At 44.4% G+C, this 17,484-nt stretch overlaps 1 protein-coding gene across 1 annotated transcript in view; it reads left to right on the top strand.

Annotated features, from left to right (window-relative positions):
• Nucleotides 1-3,397: 3,397 nt before the first annotated feature.
• The window catches only part of LOC144156053 (uncharacterized), a 43,935-nt gene continuing 29,848 nt past the window's right edge, over nucleotides 3,398-17,484 (top strand). Inside the window, exon 1 of the mRNA XM_077687834.1 lies at nucleotides 3,398-3,726. The gene's annotated coding sequence lies outside the window, so the exon portion shown is untranslated. The remainder of the gene's footprint in view (nucleotides 3,727-17,484) is intronic.

The following is a 17,484-nucleotide window of genomic DNA, read 5'->3' on the forward strand; positions in this document are numbered from 1 at the left end:
TAGTGATTTTACATGGTTCCAAAACTTCTTGGATGCGCTTTTGTCCTTCTTCCGTATTTCTGCCATCCATTGGTCGCTTTTCTGCTTGATCTTTGCTTGCACCATTTTCTGCACTTCTAGTTTTTTCCCACGGTAGATATCCCATTTCTCCTTCACTACCTCCGGTTCCATACCAGTTTTTTTTGCTTCTTTATGTTCTCTCGACGCCTTTCTTCGCTGGTCAATAGCCTCTTTTATTTCCTTATTCCACCAGCTTCTCGGCTTTCTCTTCCCTTTCCATCGGTTTCGTTGCTTTGCTTCATTCATCTTACCCTTTATGAACGCAATAACTTCGTCGTAATCCCAATTTTTGCCTGGGTATTTATTGATTTCATCTTCCAATCTATCAGCGATGATCTTTAACTGCTCATTATTCAAATTAGTTCCTCCTATTGTACCTATTTCTACATTTGTCCGGGTTGCGCCTCCAAAGTGCAAGCTAAACCGCTTGTGGTCGCTTCCTAAGCTGTCTGTTTCATTTTCATCTATCCTCATTTCCCGCAGCCTTCCGTATACTGTCTCGGACACTAAACTGTAGTCTATGCTCGACTGTCGGTTACCGCTTTCCCACGTTATTTGTCCGTCACACTTGCTTTCCGTGTTTACTATTACAAGCCGGTTTTCCTGACATAGATCTATCACTAGAGAACCGTAGTGGTCTGTGTATCCACCCAAACCTTCTATATGGGCATTCATATCTCCAACTATGATTATTTCACCCGAATCTTTGAACTCATTTATATCTCTTCTCAAACAGTTTACCATTTCCTCATTTTCCTCCCTAGCACTATTTCCGGTCCACAGATACACTACTCCTAGCCACGTATTTTTCCCCTCTATGGTGCCTCTAACCCATAGATGCTCTTTACAGCTTTCATGCACTCTCTGCCAGTCGGTCCCTTGTTTAATGACCATGCCAACACCTCCCCCTTTCTTCATTCCTGTGGTCCTGTTGCAACCTTCCCAGACATAATTGTCTATGACAGGTGGGGCTTCTAGGTCCCGGAGGTGAGTCTCGGCTAAAGTGTACACGTCTATTCCATCCCGTTCAAGTTGCTTTTGAATTTCCACCCACTTATCTGGCTTTCTGCCTCCCTGCATATTTATGTAGCTGATTAAATATTTATTGCATTTGTTTTTCCCTTTCCGCTTACGGGGTCTGTTTTTGTCTGTTACAAAATTGTTTTCTCCATTGTTTCCACCTAAATGGCTTCTGTCAACGCTCTCAGTTACGTCTGTAGGTTCTCCGCTTAGCTCTAGGCCTGGCTGCCTCCCAGCGTTGAGTGTGAATGTGTCCCTCTCTTCCCCTTTGTCTCTTAGTTTGCCTTCCTTAGCTGCGCGGGGCCCCCTAAAAAAGCTACCGCTCTCCCACCTAAGCGCCACCCCACCTTGTTTCCTAGCCTGGGGCTGAAGTGAATCCCGTCCCACTGAAAAGCTTGCCTATGTCCGATGCTGCCCACTACCCTGTTCACGTCTATCACTTCAAGCCCAAGTTCCCTGCCGCGCCTCACGATCTCGCTGTTAGCAGCGAGTACTGCCCGTTCGGTGTGCACGCCCTGCTTCATCACCTCCGGCACGGTGCAGACTGCAATGAGCACATTTGGGGCCGTCGCCCGCAGGTTCTTTACCCCCTTCGCTATCTCCTGGCCAAGTTTTCCCTCCTCTCCCTTTAGCGGACGGCTAGCAGGCACGGAAAAACCGAGAAATGAGCCTAATAACGTTATCGCGTTGAAAAATTGGCTGGCGGTTATACTTCCTAATGCAATATTTGGGCGCAGCAGCAGTGCGCTGAGGCAGCACTCACTCATGGGTTCTCTTGACGGTAGCGATTATGAGCCTCTGCGTCGGCGGCGCGAAGTGCGTCTGAGGAAGGGACCGCGAACTGCGTCATAAGCGGACGCACATCATAGTCACCCACACGCCCCCCTCACGTTTTCGGCAAGCGTCACGCCGTCGAGCGCCTCGTGCGGGAACAGGATACTGGCCCCTCCGCTCCCCCACCGCACTACTTTTGAGAGCGCTGGCTCGCGCCGCCACGGCGAACCACCTCCCTCTCCCAATTTCGCAATACTCTCCTCCGTTGCTTTCTTTCATCGTTCGGTTTTTCTTTCCCTCGTCGGTCTTGCCATCGTTCACTCGGTTACGACGGCGACGCGGCTCAGCCCAGCGGCGGCCGCCATAGGGCTGCGCCATAAAAATTAACTCACAGCAAAAAAAAAATTTGAACAGAGTTACTGGTAATAAAGCAACGTTGCATTCTTTATGAACGCGTGCAATACCGATTGAGCCTGTCACAGCAGGTGACTGGCGGGAGTTAAACGGAAGGACAGACGCTTGTATTGAACGTCATAGGGCCAGACAATGCCGTCACGCTAGACGGGGCTGAATGGAATGCCGCGTGCCGTTAAATGTCCAGGGCCAGTGGTGACCCGGCAGTATTAATGCATCTATTTGTACGATTAGTATTTCTGGCGTATTTCACCCACTTAGCGGTTGTCTGTGTCTGGCTAGCCTCTTCCGCTGGACCATCTGTGTGTGAAGCCTCGGCGAAAGCTGACGGGACGGCAGAGTGAGGGCGCGGAGGATTGGTGGAAGGGAGGGGGAAGTGAAGTCAGTTCGACAACACAAATCTCTCACGCAAGCAGAATCGCACTTGTAGCGCAGACCCTACTACATCAGTCGCAATGACCGTACCAAGATCATCGGGCACGAGATGCCAATCTGTGTTAACTGCGCGCGGGCAGTAACTCTCGTGTGGCAGCGGTTCCTCGTTACTTCTGCTTTGCTGCCACCCTGAAGGCAGGGCGGGAGATAGCTACGGCCGCCAAGTATAGGGGCACGTATCGACATCCATTACATAACCGCTGCCACCACCACCTACGCAATGCCGATCGCTTTTACGTAGGTAATCCACACCCCAAAGGAGCGGTTCTGCCTCAACATTTAGGTAGGATTTCCGGCACTCGTTGTTCACAAAATGCGCGGAGCAGACGTTCAAGCCATAGATATGCGGAACGTTTCTCGCAGTCCGCTGTTCTCCAGAGAATCGGAAGTCGCCCACATGCAGTTTTCGTCGCTTGATATTCCAGAGTACGTGAAAGTTTGAACCCAAACTCGGGTACATTCATGCAGCCGCTTTTTTTTGCTTTTTGTGGAATCGCGGAAACTACAGCTGATACATATGGGCCTCGGCTCGACGAAAGCGGCACGCCGGAGCCACAAGGGGAGTTTACGTCAGCAAGCCTTCGGCATGACGTCACGCCGGAGTTACATGGTTACTAACTGCGTTTTAAAATAAGCATGCGTTCTTGAACTGGCCTCGACATTACGGAGCGGCAAGGCTCTGTGCATTGCGTAGTGCCTACGGATGACGTTAGCGCGCACCAAACGTAGCGCATCCGCTTTTTCCGTCTGTATACATATAATGAAAGTAAGGCAACAACATGCTGCAGTGAGAGGCACTCCAGTCGCACTGGGCGCGCGCGCAAGCCGAGCATAGTACCCGGGATTAACAACAGCTGCTCAGGAACAACGAACCTGGCCGAGCAGCCGTGCTGGACGCGTAGCGGCACCGCGTGTTTTTCTCCTCGTCCCAGGCGTGGCTGAGCTAACGCGCACGCGATACTTCACTGACTCTGTGTGCCCCACTGAACAGGAAGACATCGGAGCAGCACCTCGCGTTCCCAGGTTTGTGCTTTTCTCCAACTAGCTGTTCTGTCCATGGTATGGTAAATCTGTGGGTATGGTGTCTCGATACTTGACTTGCGTCGCCCGTGTAGCTCAGTGTCGGCCGTATGCGTTTGAAAGCGGACTATGTTCATTCGTCCTGAAACTCGAACTCGCCCCTGCATGGACTCTGTGCACAGTTAGCGGGCCCTACGCGACTCTGTGGCTGTCTCGATCGAGGTACCGCCAATTGAGATTGCTTACACGGTACGGCGTTTGTTCAAAGTGCTACTTTTTCAACGGGTATGGCTTTGAACCTGGACACTAGTGTTTTTCCTGCCTAATAGGTCAGCGCCGTCAGAGGGTTCTGGGTACATTGCAGGAGCTCCACTGCGGCCGCAACCACAGACACAGAGGCAAGGTGTCATCCAGACTTTTCTAAAATTCAGGCCCTCGTGGGAAGGCCGCTGGATAGTGCCCCTGATGGTGTGTCTAATTCACCGGTTGGAACTTCATTGCACCAAATGCTAAGATTTAGGGCACGTTCGCTTATAATCTGCAAGTGGAGTCTGTTACCGAACGGGCCTGTTGTTGAGCCGTTTATGCGTATGTGATGGAGGTATTTAGCTCAGCTGTTATGAGCACAGCTGTTCGTCGTCTCCTCTGAAGGATTTTATATTTTTTCCAATCTCGTGGGTCACTTTAGGGTGGTTGCTGTATATTATTATTATTATTATTATTATTATTATTATTATTATTATTATTATTATTATTATTTGTCATCCGCATCTCGAGTATGCTTCTGTGGTATGGATTAGCACATGCAAAACACTCTGTATGCATATTGAAAGTGTCCAGAAAAAGTTTATATCTATCTTCAATCATCGCTTTGCTAGCCATAACACTTTTGTGTCATTCTCTGTACCGATGCTAGAGTGCTTAAACTCCAGACATATTAAGGCTGATCTTTTTTTCCTGTTCAAAATCATTCACGGCACAGTGTCTTGTGGTGAAATGCTGCAACATGTTACACTCCATGTGTCGCAAAAATTCACCAGAAGACACGACGCATTTTTTAATCCCAGCTGTCTGCGTGGCTTGTGCCCCATGTTTCGCCTCCAGTGTACGTACAATCAGTACTCCGAATATTTAGACATATTGAATAATTCCTCGACACAGTTCCGCAAACATGTCTGTGAGCTTGTCATGTAAGTGGCCTTTTTTGTCCTCTGTTCACGCGCGGTCACTTGAGCATGAAGTAATGACAACATAAGACTGTCTTTTTTATATATTCCCCTTCTTCAATGTCCGGTTTTCTCTACATGTACATTCCTTCCATGATCATTTTTTTACATTAAGCTATCTTGAGTCACTCCGTTTCCGTACAACTAAACTTTGTTAACATTTATGCACATTTTGGAAATTATCTGTGTATGACGACCACTGCCGTGGTGTCACATGCCTTACTGCAAGTCACTGTACTTGTTTTTTATGTGTATGTATGTGTTTGTGTTTTCTGTGGGTGCATGTATATTCTGGTGTACGACAGTGTGTAATTTTTTGCGCGTGTGTGTCTGTAACGCTGTCCTTTAATTGCATTACTTGTGAGGTGTGGGCATCTTTCATTGCCTGTTTTTTTTTTCTTCGTACGCCAGCAAAGGCCCTCCGGCTGTTCCTGGGCACGTTAATAAACGATTGATTGATTGATTGATTGATTGATTGATTGATTGATTGATTGATTGATTGATTGATTGATTGATTGATTGATTGATTGATTGATTGATTGATTGATTGATTGATTGATTATCCTCTAGGTTTTTTTAATGCTTTATGCAGCTATCTCCAAGTTTAAATTGGGGAAAATCGTGAACAAGGTAATTTCCCCACGAGAACGTGCGCATAATTTAACGAAATCATGAAACCAAAAGATGGACACAAAGTGAACAAAAAATCACACCAGACCTGTGTGACCTTTTAGAACAAGAACCCCATTTGAAGTAAAGCTGCGGAAAAAGCCTCCAAGCATCTACAAGTGTACCGCACATAACCCATAGCAGAACCGCCGCCATCTCTCGCAAATTGAAGCCTTGTGACCCACGCCATCCTTCCGCGTATCTGGACAAGTCATGCACGCGCTTCGCAAAACATGCGTTATAACGCATTCGAGGGCTTGTGGAATATTTTTTTTTCAGTAACTAATTATTTCTCGCATTTTAAACTTTGCCTGCACATCGTCGATAACATGCTTCCAATTCCCAGCATGTTTCTTGTTTTTTTTGTGGAGGGGAGAAATAAAAAAAGGTCTTGAGGTGAGCTAAGTTACTCTGAACCCATCAACCCACTACGGCGTACCTTAAAGCCTAGGTGCAGCTTCTACGTGTTAAAACACCCAAAAGAAGATTCGCCAACCCCCTCCCCCCTGCAAATTTGAAATTAGCGCAAGCTCTTTCGGAGCAGGTGTAAAACATTCTACATGATCAGTATCACGCCCCTGAATACGACTAAAGCGCGCATTAAGCTTTTTTTTTTTCTTCCAAAGAGCCTATTTACCAGAAAAAATCTCAAACTTTAACCCCCACGTCACTCCCTTGATTCCCTGCAACTTTATGCACGGTGCAGCGATTAGTTCCCGCAAAACACTGGAAAATATGCGTGTAACGCTTTGGCGCCCCGCCGTTGGCGTTTTTCAAGCGAAGGTTGAAATAACTGACGAACGTGCGATGTGTGTATGCTATACGCTACAGTAAAGCCCAGCTTAAGGAGTCTGAGGACGATGACGACCTGAATTCCCGTTTGCAGGTCTATGGGTAGGACATGGGTGATTCGTTCGGCCGAAGAGCAGGCGGTTATGCGGGCACGCGCTCGTGAGCGTAAAGATAATAAAACAATTTTAAAAATTAGAAAAAAAAACAATAATAAATTATCAAGGTAACATAAATAGAATCGACACTTCATATATAATTAAATTCAACGTTAAAATCTATATTAAAATTAAAAATTAAATTTTTACAAAATTAAAGAAAGAGATTATATAAATAGAAGCAACATTAAACAGATGTACTTATAAAGTGCGTTGTATGAAGCTCAGCCTCAGTTGCCGTTGTCCAGTGCGTGTTTGCAATCAAGCTTTGCGTGTTTTACGTTTTCGCTTAAGACAGGGGCGTTTGGTTTTTTTTTAATGCCGCAATTAACCGAAGAACTTTAAACTCTTCTCGCACATCATTACCCTTGACATCGTCAATGTCCTGTGGAAATGGGCCTCGACAGCGGGCAAACAGTCACTCGGCCCGTGAAACAAATGCTCAGGCCTTCAACTACTTGTATTTTGAATTTTGGCAGAAGGGTGCCATTATGCTACGCGTTTTAAACTTAGCCGGCACATCAGTAACAACAGGCCCCATATTTCCTGTAAATTGGAGTTGTGTACACCATCTGGTTCCTTCAGGGTAGTGGGCAGACGCGCTTCATAGAACGCCTCTTCAAATAGGAGGGAAACTAGGATTCCGTAGTACAGCAATCCCTCGTTATAATGAAATCGCTTTACTCGAAATATCGCTTTATTCAAAATTTCTTGTGGTCCCAACCCAAACGCATGCATTTTAGGCCGCTTTACTCGAAGCGCACGAACAGCGTGACACGCTTAGAGCGAAATAGCGAGCGTGGCCGTCACCGAGCGCTGGCGGATTTTTCGAGCCGGTCATGCTCGATTCGCGCCATCCGACCCTAAGACAAACAGTCAAAGTACGTGGTAGTGTCACTGAATTTTGTTCCTACACGCTGGTCAATGGCGTTGACCTGACGGTGCGCGAACACCGACACTTGAACTGCAGCATTAGCAGTGTCGTCGACAAAGGGGAGCCGAAAACTTGTTTTGAAAACTTTACAGCCACACAACTCGGAAAAGAATTGCCCAGTGATCAAGCAAATTCCCTTGTGTAAAACCTGTCAGTTTTGAGTATTGCGCTGTGTACCCCCAATCAGCTGTTTGCATGATTGCGCTGTGTACCCACAACCGTCTTATCTATAGGCGGTTCAACGCAAAGCATCGGCAAGTGGTTTTCATAACTGGCAATTGTCCTAGCCACGGGAACATCGACAACCTCATGGCGATCGCTTTGGAATTTTTCCCTGCAAACGCAACCGCAATACTGCAACCGATGGATCAGTGCATCATTGAAACCACCCAGGAGCTACATGTACCGCAAGGCTGTTTTGAGGCGCATGCATGCTCTCAGCGTATGACGCCAGCAAGAGATACAACGTTGATTTGCTTGGTGCGATACATTTGCCAAAAATTTCATGGAAAGAACCTGCAGCTTCGAAGGTAGCCAACTGCTTTGCGCACGCAGGCTTTTCCCGCGCCCGTATCAGCGACCCTGAAAATGACCAGCTAAATGAGGACTGGACGTGCAGCGATTTGCACGAGGCTGTTCATAAAATTGCTGACCGAGAGGTAGAAGGTGACTTCGAGACGTTTGCCGTGACTGACGCTACGCCTCCCGTGGTCGATCCCAAGGTCGGATGTGGAGATAATTGACACTGTTGTTGGTGGCCCCGACGAGGACGAAGAGCCGGTAGACGAGGAGCCTACTATGGCGCATACGCGGGAGTGCTTACGCCTGCTACGAAATAAAGTTCAATGCTTGGGCAGCGACCACAGCCTCATGCAATTCATTGTCAAATGGGAGCAGGGGTTGCTTGTACCCGGCAAAAACTCGAAACAGCCAAAACTCACAGCCTTTATAGCACGTGAATAAAGTTTTGCTTCACTGTACACATTGTGTTTTGATTCCTCGCAGTTGTGGCGTAATTAAAGTTCAATTGATTTAGATTTTTTCCTGTGGTTGCTTATATCGAAATACCACTTATAACGAAAATTTTCGCCGTCTTGCTGACTTCGTTATAACGAGGGATTACTGTATTTCCTAAGGGACCTACTTAGCCCACAACTACAAAACTTGGCGCCCAGACATCAGCCCTGATGTGTCCCCAATCGCCTGCAGATTTAAAACAATGCGCAGCATTTTTATTTCTCCCAGGACACCGGTAAAGATGTAAAGATGCGGATAATGATTTGGAGCGAGTGCTTTTTTAAAACGCGTAATTGGACGACACACGAAAGAAACTCTCCCGCCTGCGCATCACCCGTATCGTGCCCCAAATTCTCTTCTAATGCGAAATCTCTGCCGCATTTGGTTCCTTCGAAATAATAGGGGAAACATTCTACGCGCTTCGTGTGTATATATAACGCCTCTATAATAGGGCGAAAGCGCCCCTTATATATGTTTCTCCCAAGGAGCCCAATTAAGCTACAAGTCGGAACCTTACACTGCACATCAGCCCTGATATTCTTCATAATGTCTATGACTTTAAGCTCGGTGAATTGTTTGGTTCTTAAAGACCACCGGAAGACACGCGTACAACGCTTTCGAGCATGGCTGTAAGAACCACACGTGTTTAGACTTAAGGGGGAAGGGGAAAGGGTCCAGCAGTTGCACTTTTTTTTCGCTTATTTATGTTTGACAACGAAGCACTGTAGACTTCCTTCTCTCGTAGACTTGCTCTTATTATATTCGCTTGGAAACCGTAGTTGTTTGCGAGTAATATCAATAATTTCAGTACAGTGTGTTGCCGAGGGTAAAAAATTCAAAATGTTGAAACGTTCATTTTTTGTCCTTACGTTATTTTCGAGCAAACGTCCGTCGTAGCAGCTCCATGCCCCATTTTTTCCGCTCTGTCTGTGGCTCCTAGTAAGCAGCTGGACCGTTTGCCAGCCGCGTGGCACATTTCACGGGAATTCCAGAAAAGGAACACAAGGCGTTCGCGTTGTATTGAGCCACTAGCGTTAATGCGACCGGGGCGCCGCCTGGTGGGCAGCCGCTCTGCCCAGAAGCGGTTTCCACGGGAGAAACACAATCTGTCTTCCATCTTGTCTGTTTGTCTTGCCCTCCCCGCCTTGTGTTCGGGAATGACGTCCGTTGCGCGGGCGAACGCGGGGTGGGCGGCTGGTGGGCCAGAGAAAGGAGAGAATGTTTACACAAGCTTCGGGTTTCGTCGTTTTTCTACTCTCCTTTGCGCGTCAGTCCGGGATGTAGTGGATTTGTGTGTCAAAGCAGTGGTTAGCACGGCGCCCTGTGTTCATGAAAGCTTGCCAGTTGAAACGACGGAAGCACCATCATTAGACCGTATAAGCGCGGAAACACCATTCATACAGTTATTTATAAATAACTAAATAAATAAAACAACAACGTTATGTTGTTGTTGTAACATAGGCGTAGCCCGACTGTATGCACACTCTCCATTTCCGAAACATTTTCCGCTCCGTCTCACAGTTTTCTGCAAACCTATATAAGAAATGTGTTCGAAAGGTTTGCGACAGCAAAATCATGTAACTTTACTCTGATGAAGGCAAGTCCCGTTGCCGCTACGTAAGTAAACCTTGTTTGTTATTGTTCTTGCTGTGTATCCGACTCTTTACTTATACTATATATATATATATATATATATATATATATATATATATATATATATATATATATATATATATATATATATATATATATATATATATATATATATATATATATATATATATAGGTCAAGACTTGGGTGCAGACACTTGGAAAACACTGAACAAGGGTTTTATTGTTCCCAACAGTTTCGAAAGGAGAACCTTTCTTCTTCAGGGGTTATTTCAGAATAGACAGAAAAACGCTTATACACACTTCGCCTCCGAAGGCTTCCCTTTCTCCTCACCCGCGTCAATGAGAGCTCTCGGGGAGAGTAAAAGAGGGGGAGAGTAAGAATAACATGTCGTAACTATACTACAGAAGGTGGGAAAAAGCAAGAAAAGAGGAAGGGAAAGAGGAAAGTTGTAAATGGGAAGGAGGCACAGTTGCGGCATTGATAGACAGACAACAGACGCATAAAGTTCAACCAATGTGTGTCTACAGAAAAAACGGCGTGCTGCGTCTGTGCAGCACGCCTTTTAAACTGTGCAGCACGCCGTTTAAATTTTTAAACACTGCCCTTGATTTTAACCTTCACCAGGCTATAACGTGCCCTACCAGGGGCAATAACATACTAGACCTCCTGCTAACTTCGTGCCCTGACGACATAAAAACCATTAATTCGCTCCCTGGTCTTAGTGACCACAACCTAATCCATATTTGCATCGCCTCCCCGCTTAAAAAGAAATCACCCACACGGAAGGTAATCACGGATTACAAGAGAGCAAATTTTGATGCGATTAATCACGAGCTCGCCAACTTCTTAGATAACTTTAGGAATACGTACCTAACACGAAGTGTCAACTCTAACTGGGAACTTTTTAAGACTACAATGCTTAACCTCAAAAACAAATACATTCATACTACCCTCATTAAATCAGATTCCAACTGCCAATGGTTTAACAAACAGCTAAAATTACTCTGTAACCGAAAGAAACGCTTGTACAGAACGGCCCGCCTAAGCCAAAGTTCAACTGCGTGGAGCGCTACCGCGCATGCTCTAATCAGTACTTAACCGAACTAAAAGCTGCAAAAATCAAATTCTTTTCCCATGACCTACTATGAATTCTTCAATCAAATCCCAGCAAATTTTGGCACATGCTGTCCCCTGAGTCACAATCTTATCGAATAAACCTCACTAACGCTGACGGAGAACCAATAGACGCTGACCAGTGCGCTTCTGCTCTAAATGACCACTTTACGTCTGTGTTTTCCTCTACCAACACCACTGATACGGTAACACTGCCCGAACCTGGAGCTGTAGCGATGCCAAAAATTGAAATTACCCCAGAAGGAATATTCCAACTCATTAACAATCTTAAAGTTTCATCCTCGGCGGGCTGTGACAGTATTAACAGTAAATTACTAAAAAGTACCGTTTCGGTCTCAAGCCAGATACTTTGCCTAATCTTCACACAATCATTACAAACAGGAAACGTCCCAGACGATTGGAAGAAGGCTCAGGTTATTCCCATTTTTAAATCAGGCAACCGCGCAATCCCAGCTAACTACCGACCTATTTTCTTAACCAGCATCCCATCTAAAATGCTCGAAAATATCATAGCTTCAAACCTAATGACATATCTGAAATCCATGAAATTTTTCTTTGATCATCAACATGGTTTCCGGAAACTACTATCATGCGAAACACAACTGGCAGAATTCACACATGATATACTTCACTTCATGGATGAAAGTCTTCAAACTGACGCAATCTTTTTAGATTTCTCTAAAGCATTCGACCGTGTTCCTCATAACCTATTACTCTCTAAACTATGCAGCCTGGGAATCCCTCCCAACATAATTTTCTGGATAGAAAATTTTGTAAAAAACCGTAAGCAGTTCACCAGCGCTATTGACCACGACTCACCTCTCTCCGACGTAACGTCAGGCGTCCCCCAAGGTGCCTGTCTCTCCCCGCTTCTCTTTCTAATCTACATAAATGACTTACCCACCAATGTGCTAACCAAAATAAGACTTTTTGCCGATGATTGAGTTTTATACTCTCCAATCTGTACACCAGACGACAGCGCTAAACTTCAACATGATTTAGATTTAATTGTAACTTGGTGTGATAAATCACTAATGCCATTAAACCTGACTAAATGTAAAATGATGTCATTCACCCGCAAAATGAGCCCAGACAAATTTACCTATAGCATAAAGTCTGTTCCCATTAGCCCTACACAATCATACAAATACCTCGGAGTGCACCTGTCATCGTCGCTATCATGGTCAACGCACATTCAAATCATCTGTTCAGAAGCTTCACGCACTCTCGGATACCTGCGCCGCAACCTAAAATTAGCCTCGCCACACATTAAAAAGTTAGCTTATGAAACTTACGTCCGACCGAAACTAGAATATGCTTGCTCAATTTGGCACCCCTCACAAACATATCTAACTAACGATTTAGAAAGGATTCAGAACCCCGCTGCCCGTTTTATTTGCTCCCAATACACTAACAATATCAGCGTTACTGCACTAAAAGAATCATTGAAACTGCCGTCACTTGAATCTCGTCGTATCATTTCTCGATTGTGTCTAATGCATGCTTTCTATTATCACCCTCAATCACGGCACGTCCTCCTTCAACCATCGCACAGAACTTCATCCCGCATAAACCACAGTCACCCTATCAAACCAATAAACGGACACACCTCTGCAATGATTACTTCCTTCTTTCCCAATGGGATAACACTGTGGAACAAACTACCTGATAATATAGTCACGTGCAATAACCGCCAAATTTTCCGCAGTAAACTAAAATGTCACGTGTCGCAATCTAACTGAATGTGCTGTTTTTCCCTGCCAATGTTTAAATACTTTTTAACTACTGTATAAACTGCTGCCACTTTTCTCTGGAAGCTTACCTTTGTACCTTTACTTTTTATTACATTTGGTAATATTGACGTTTTGCTTTGCATATTGTACTTTTTTTTTTCATTGATCTCTGAATGTTTACACTTGGAACCCTTTGAGTTTTGTTGAGTTGTTCATCAAACCTTGTACTCCGCCCCCCCTTATGTAATGCCTTCGGGCCTTTAAGGTGGAATAAATGAAATGAAATGAAATGAAATATATATATATATATATATATATATATATATATATATATATATATATATATATATATATATATATATATATATATATATATATATATATATATATATATATATATATATATATATATATATATAAAAGACAGAAATAAGGGTTGGCAGTCAAGAAAACCTCGGAAAGCAAAGGGGAGGATGTGGTAGGTCATTGAAACAGATAAAAAATTTGGAAAGAAAGAAAGTGGAGAAAAAATTGAAGACCCGGTGGAATGCTTTTGAAAAATCTAAAAAATGTGGCATGTGTTTGAATGTTTTCGTCCATGAAGTGTTGTATATCGTGCGTGAATTCTGCCAGCTGGGTTTCGCACGACAAAAGTTTTCGGAAGCCGTGTTGGTGATGATAGAAAAAATTGATGGATTCCAGATGGGTCATTAAACGTGACGCAATGATGTGTTCGAGCAGTTCGGATGCGATGCTGGTTATGGAAATACGGCGATAGTTTGCTGGCGAAGCGCGATTGCCTGATTTGAAAATTGGTATAATCTCAGCTTTCTTCCAGTCATCAGGGACGTCTCCTGTTTGAAGTGATTGGGTATAGATCAAGTGCAATATTTGGCTTGAGACTGATGGGGTGTTCTTTAGCAATTTACTGAGGATGAACGTTTGAGGTCATTGATCAGTTTATATATCCCTTCTGGGCTGATTTCAATTTCTGGCATTGTTACAGAGGCATGGTTGGGCAATGTTTCGATGTGGTAGTTGTTAAAATACGGACAGCGAAAATATATATATATATATATATATATATATATATATATATATATATATATATATATATATATATATATATATATATATATATATATATATATATATATATATATATATATTAGATAAATGAATCTCTGGTCTTATTGAATGGTTACTCTAAGGGAGGGGTCGGTAACCTCTGGCCCGCAGGTCGCATGCGATCCGCGGGGAAGTATGGGAGGGGCAGTTCTGAAGACGCGCGGCCCTCAGTGCGTCGTCAGATCCGCCCCCTCCCCCTATCACCTCCTATCCCAAGGCCGAAACGCCAGTTTTAACCTTAAATGGGGTTAGACGTGAGGCAAGCACCGAGAATTGATCGCTTCCAGTAGGCATTGTCCCCCATCTTCACAGTCAGCCAGATTATTGGGAATAATTGTCGAATAATAATAATAATAATAATAATCAATCAATCAATCAATCAATCAATCATGTATATTTATTGTGCCCAGGAACAGCCGTGAGGCCTTGGTGCTGGTACACAGATGGATACAGGTAAAAAAAAGGAAAACAAAAATTGAAAGGAAAGAACACTTTGACAGCGTATAAAATAAAAGAGTAGAAAAAAATAACTTTTAGAATGTATATTACAAAGTATACCGTACAAATCACTACAAAACGTAGATAGCGTATACACTACATGCAATGAACACAAACAAAACTGACAGGATGCAACAGAATTGGTAATTACATCGTACGATGAAACAGAACAAACAGAACATCTGCACACTACAGATAATCGTGTAACCTTATAACAGCAATCCATAAAATGGAAAACAACAAAAGAGTCATATAAACAGCATACTCTCTATACAGTAAGGCAAGCAGGTAAAAAAAAGTTACTATAACTAGAACAAGATCCATTCAGTATGACTGAGCAAAGAAATATTCCATATAGCTCCGTAAGAGAATAAGAGGGAGCATATTAGCGAATGAGAATTCTGGAAGTATCTGAACTGAACTGATTGAGGGAGCTGTTAAAATATCTACGTCTGTAGAGTAGAAGTTACACATGCTCTGCAATAATAATAATAATAATAATAATAATAATAATAATAATAATAATAATAATAATAATAATAATAATAATAATAATAATAGTAAGCCTGGTTGTGTCCACTGCAGAACGAAGGCCTCTCCAAAATATCTCCAGCGTACGCCTACCGAGTGCTAGCTGAGTCCATGCTTTCCCCCAAATTTTCGTAGCTTATCTCTCCATCGAGTTTTCGGCCGACCCCTATTGCTTTTGCGGTCTATTGCCAGCAACTCTGTTAAACGTATGTTCCACCTGCTGTTCCTCGGGCGCTTTACGTGACTCGCCCATGTCCATTTTCTTTGCTTCGTTTGAACTAGAATGTACTCCGCCTTAGTCTATTCCCTAATCCGTGCAGCTGTTTTCCTATCCCTCAGCGTGACTCCTATCCTTCTCCGTTCCATGGCTCGTTGGGCCGATCTAAGTTTCATTTTAAGTCGTTTGGAGAGACCCCAAGTTCCTGCCCCGTGAGTCATTACTGGAAGAAGGAATTGACTAAAACAATCTTTTTGAGTGACAGATGAAGCTTTCTGGTCATGATATCTGAATTGTTACCAAAAGCAGCACTCGCTATGCTTATTCTGCGGGTAATTTCCCTTTCGTGGTTTGGATCAGCAGCTATGACTCCCGTTTCCAAGACTTCAGTAACTACCTGGCGCGTCTTGACGTGCTGATTGAATAAACGAGTTTTTTTTTTCCGAAACAAAGCGAATTATTCTTTTGGCACTAACGTTTACACAATTCTCGAGTCTAACCGTACTAGGCGGGAACAGATGAAGATGGATCCGTGCGTTGCCAAGCCCAATAAGTAGAACGCGCGATCACCCCTGGGGTAGCCCAGTGACAGTTCAGTCACCGTGGCACACGTGCGCTTGACACGCAGTGCCGATCCCAGCAGAGGAGGCTCTTGCCGTTGTGCACTTTCACTCAACTTGTCAAATTGTGAAATTGTCAAATATTGTCAATTCGCTGAATTTTTGTGTTTGCCTGCAACGCCCCCAACAGCCACCACCCCATTTGCCACCCGGCCCTAGCTCCGCCGTGTAGACTTCATACAACTCTGCCGTCCGCCTCAAAAGGTTGCCGACCCCTGCTCTAAGGCAATCTTTGGTTCGGCATTGCCACAATACACTCGAGGGACCAATCCATGCCGCCAACATGGCAAATGCGGTGTATGACCGCAATTAAGTGCATAATAATCGGTTAAAAAATTGACGCCCTGTGAAAGTGGATGTCCAGTGCAGCTATTGTAAACCGCTGCACATGCTGATGGGGGAGGGTATGAAAAGTTTGTCGTTACATCGGCGGACTTGTCGCTTGCACTCGCCTTCTCTGGTGGCAAATGCTGGGTTCTGATGCATGCTCTCGGCGTCTTGGGAGAGAACTGCTGACGGATGCGCAAGCCCTCCACTGGCGTGAACCCACCTCCCCTTTTGAGAGCAGCTGCAAACCTAATCTTTACGAGAACACACATGGGGGGGGAGGGGTCTCATTGTTTACTGGCGCCTTATCATCCATCATGCTATTCAGATGCTTGTTTTGTGGTTTTTTTTTACATGAATACTGAGCTCTATGCTGCACGCTCGGCGTCTTGAGCAAGAACTGCTGGGCCCTGCCTGGGTTTTTTGTTTACGACATGAAATTTCCCTATGTATAAGAGGCTAACAACTTCGCTGCAAAACGTATCTGCCCTATTCGCCGCGAGCTCGACATGTAGGTGGCGACAGCGTCGCGCTGCTAGTGTGGATGCTCCGCTGAGCGGCCCGTAAGAATGCACACTGTGGGCGCGCTTCGTGCCTTTTTCCCGCCGTATGTGCGCACGAAAAGTGCAAAAAAGAGTGGTATGCTGTAGTTCGGTTCCTCAACGTTCAGTGTATAGCATGGAAGCGGCAGTCAGTTTTCATTACTACGCCAAAAAAAGCGACGACTCATCGGGAATCTCAGAATGGCCTTAATTGTGACAATGAACTTGTACGCCCTGGCTCGTAGCAAGCTCGATCTTTCCAAACTACGGCTTTGAGCCTTCAATAAAAGCGTAAATAAAAACAAATCAGGAAGCCTCGATCTCTGAAATGCAGTTTACAACGGCAATCTCAATCGCTTTCACTGGTAGCATGACGCATTCTTGCATTTGTGGGATGCCCTGAAATGGTAACACTACTTAACTGCCCCGAAATTCTTTCTAAGAGCTTACGATATTTTTTGTGTGTTCAAAAGGCAACATAAAATTACTGAATTTCTATCAGCGCAGAGATATAAATGTAACCGCTCTAACGGGTCTTTTAAATGAAATTTTAACGACTCTGAAGGAAGGTTTGATGAATAATGGTTTCTAATCACTTATTTACGGCTTTCGTCGCAAGTGTA

The sequence above is a fragment of the Haemaphysalis longicornis genome, unplaced genomic scaffold, assembly GCF_048455015.1.
Source record: "Haemaphysalis longicornis isolate Haplotype H1 unplaced genomic scaffold, Haemaphysalis longicornis Haplotype H1 scaffold_1, whole genome shotgun sequence".
Classification (NCBI taxonomy): Eukaryota; Metazoa; Arthropoda; class Arachnida; order Ixodida; family Ixodidae; genus Haemaphysalis; species Haemaphysalis longicornis.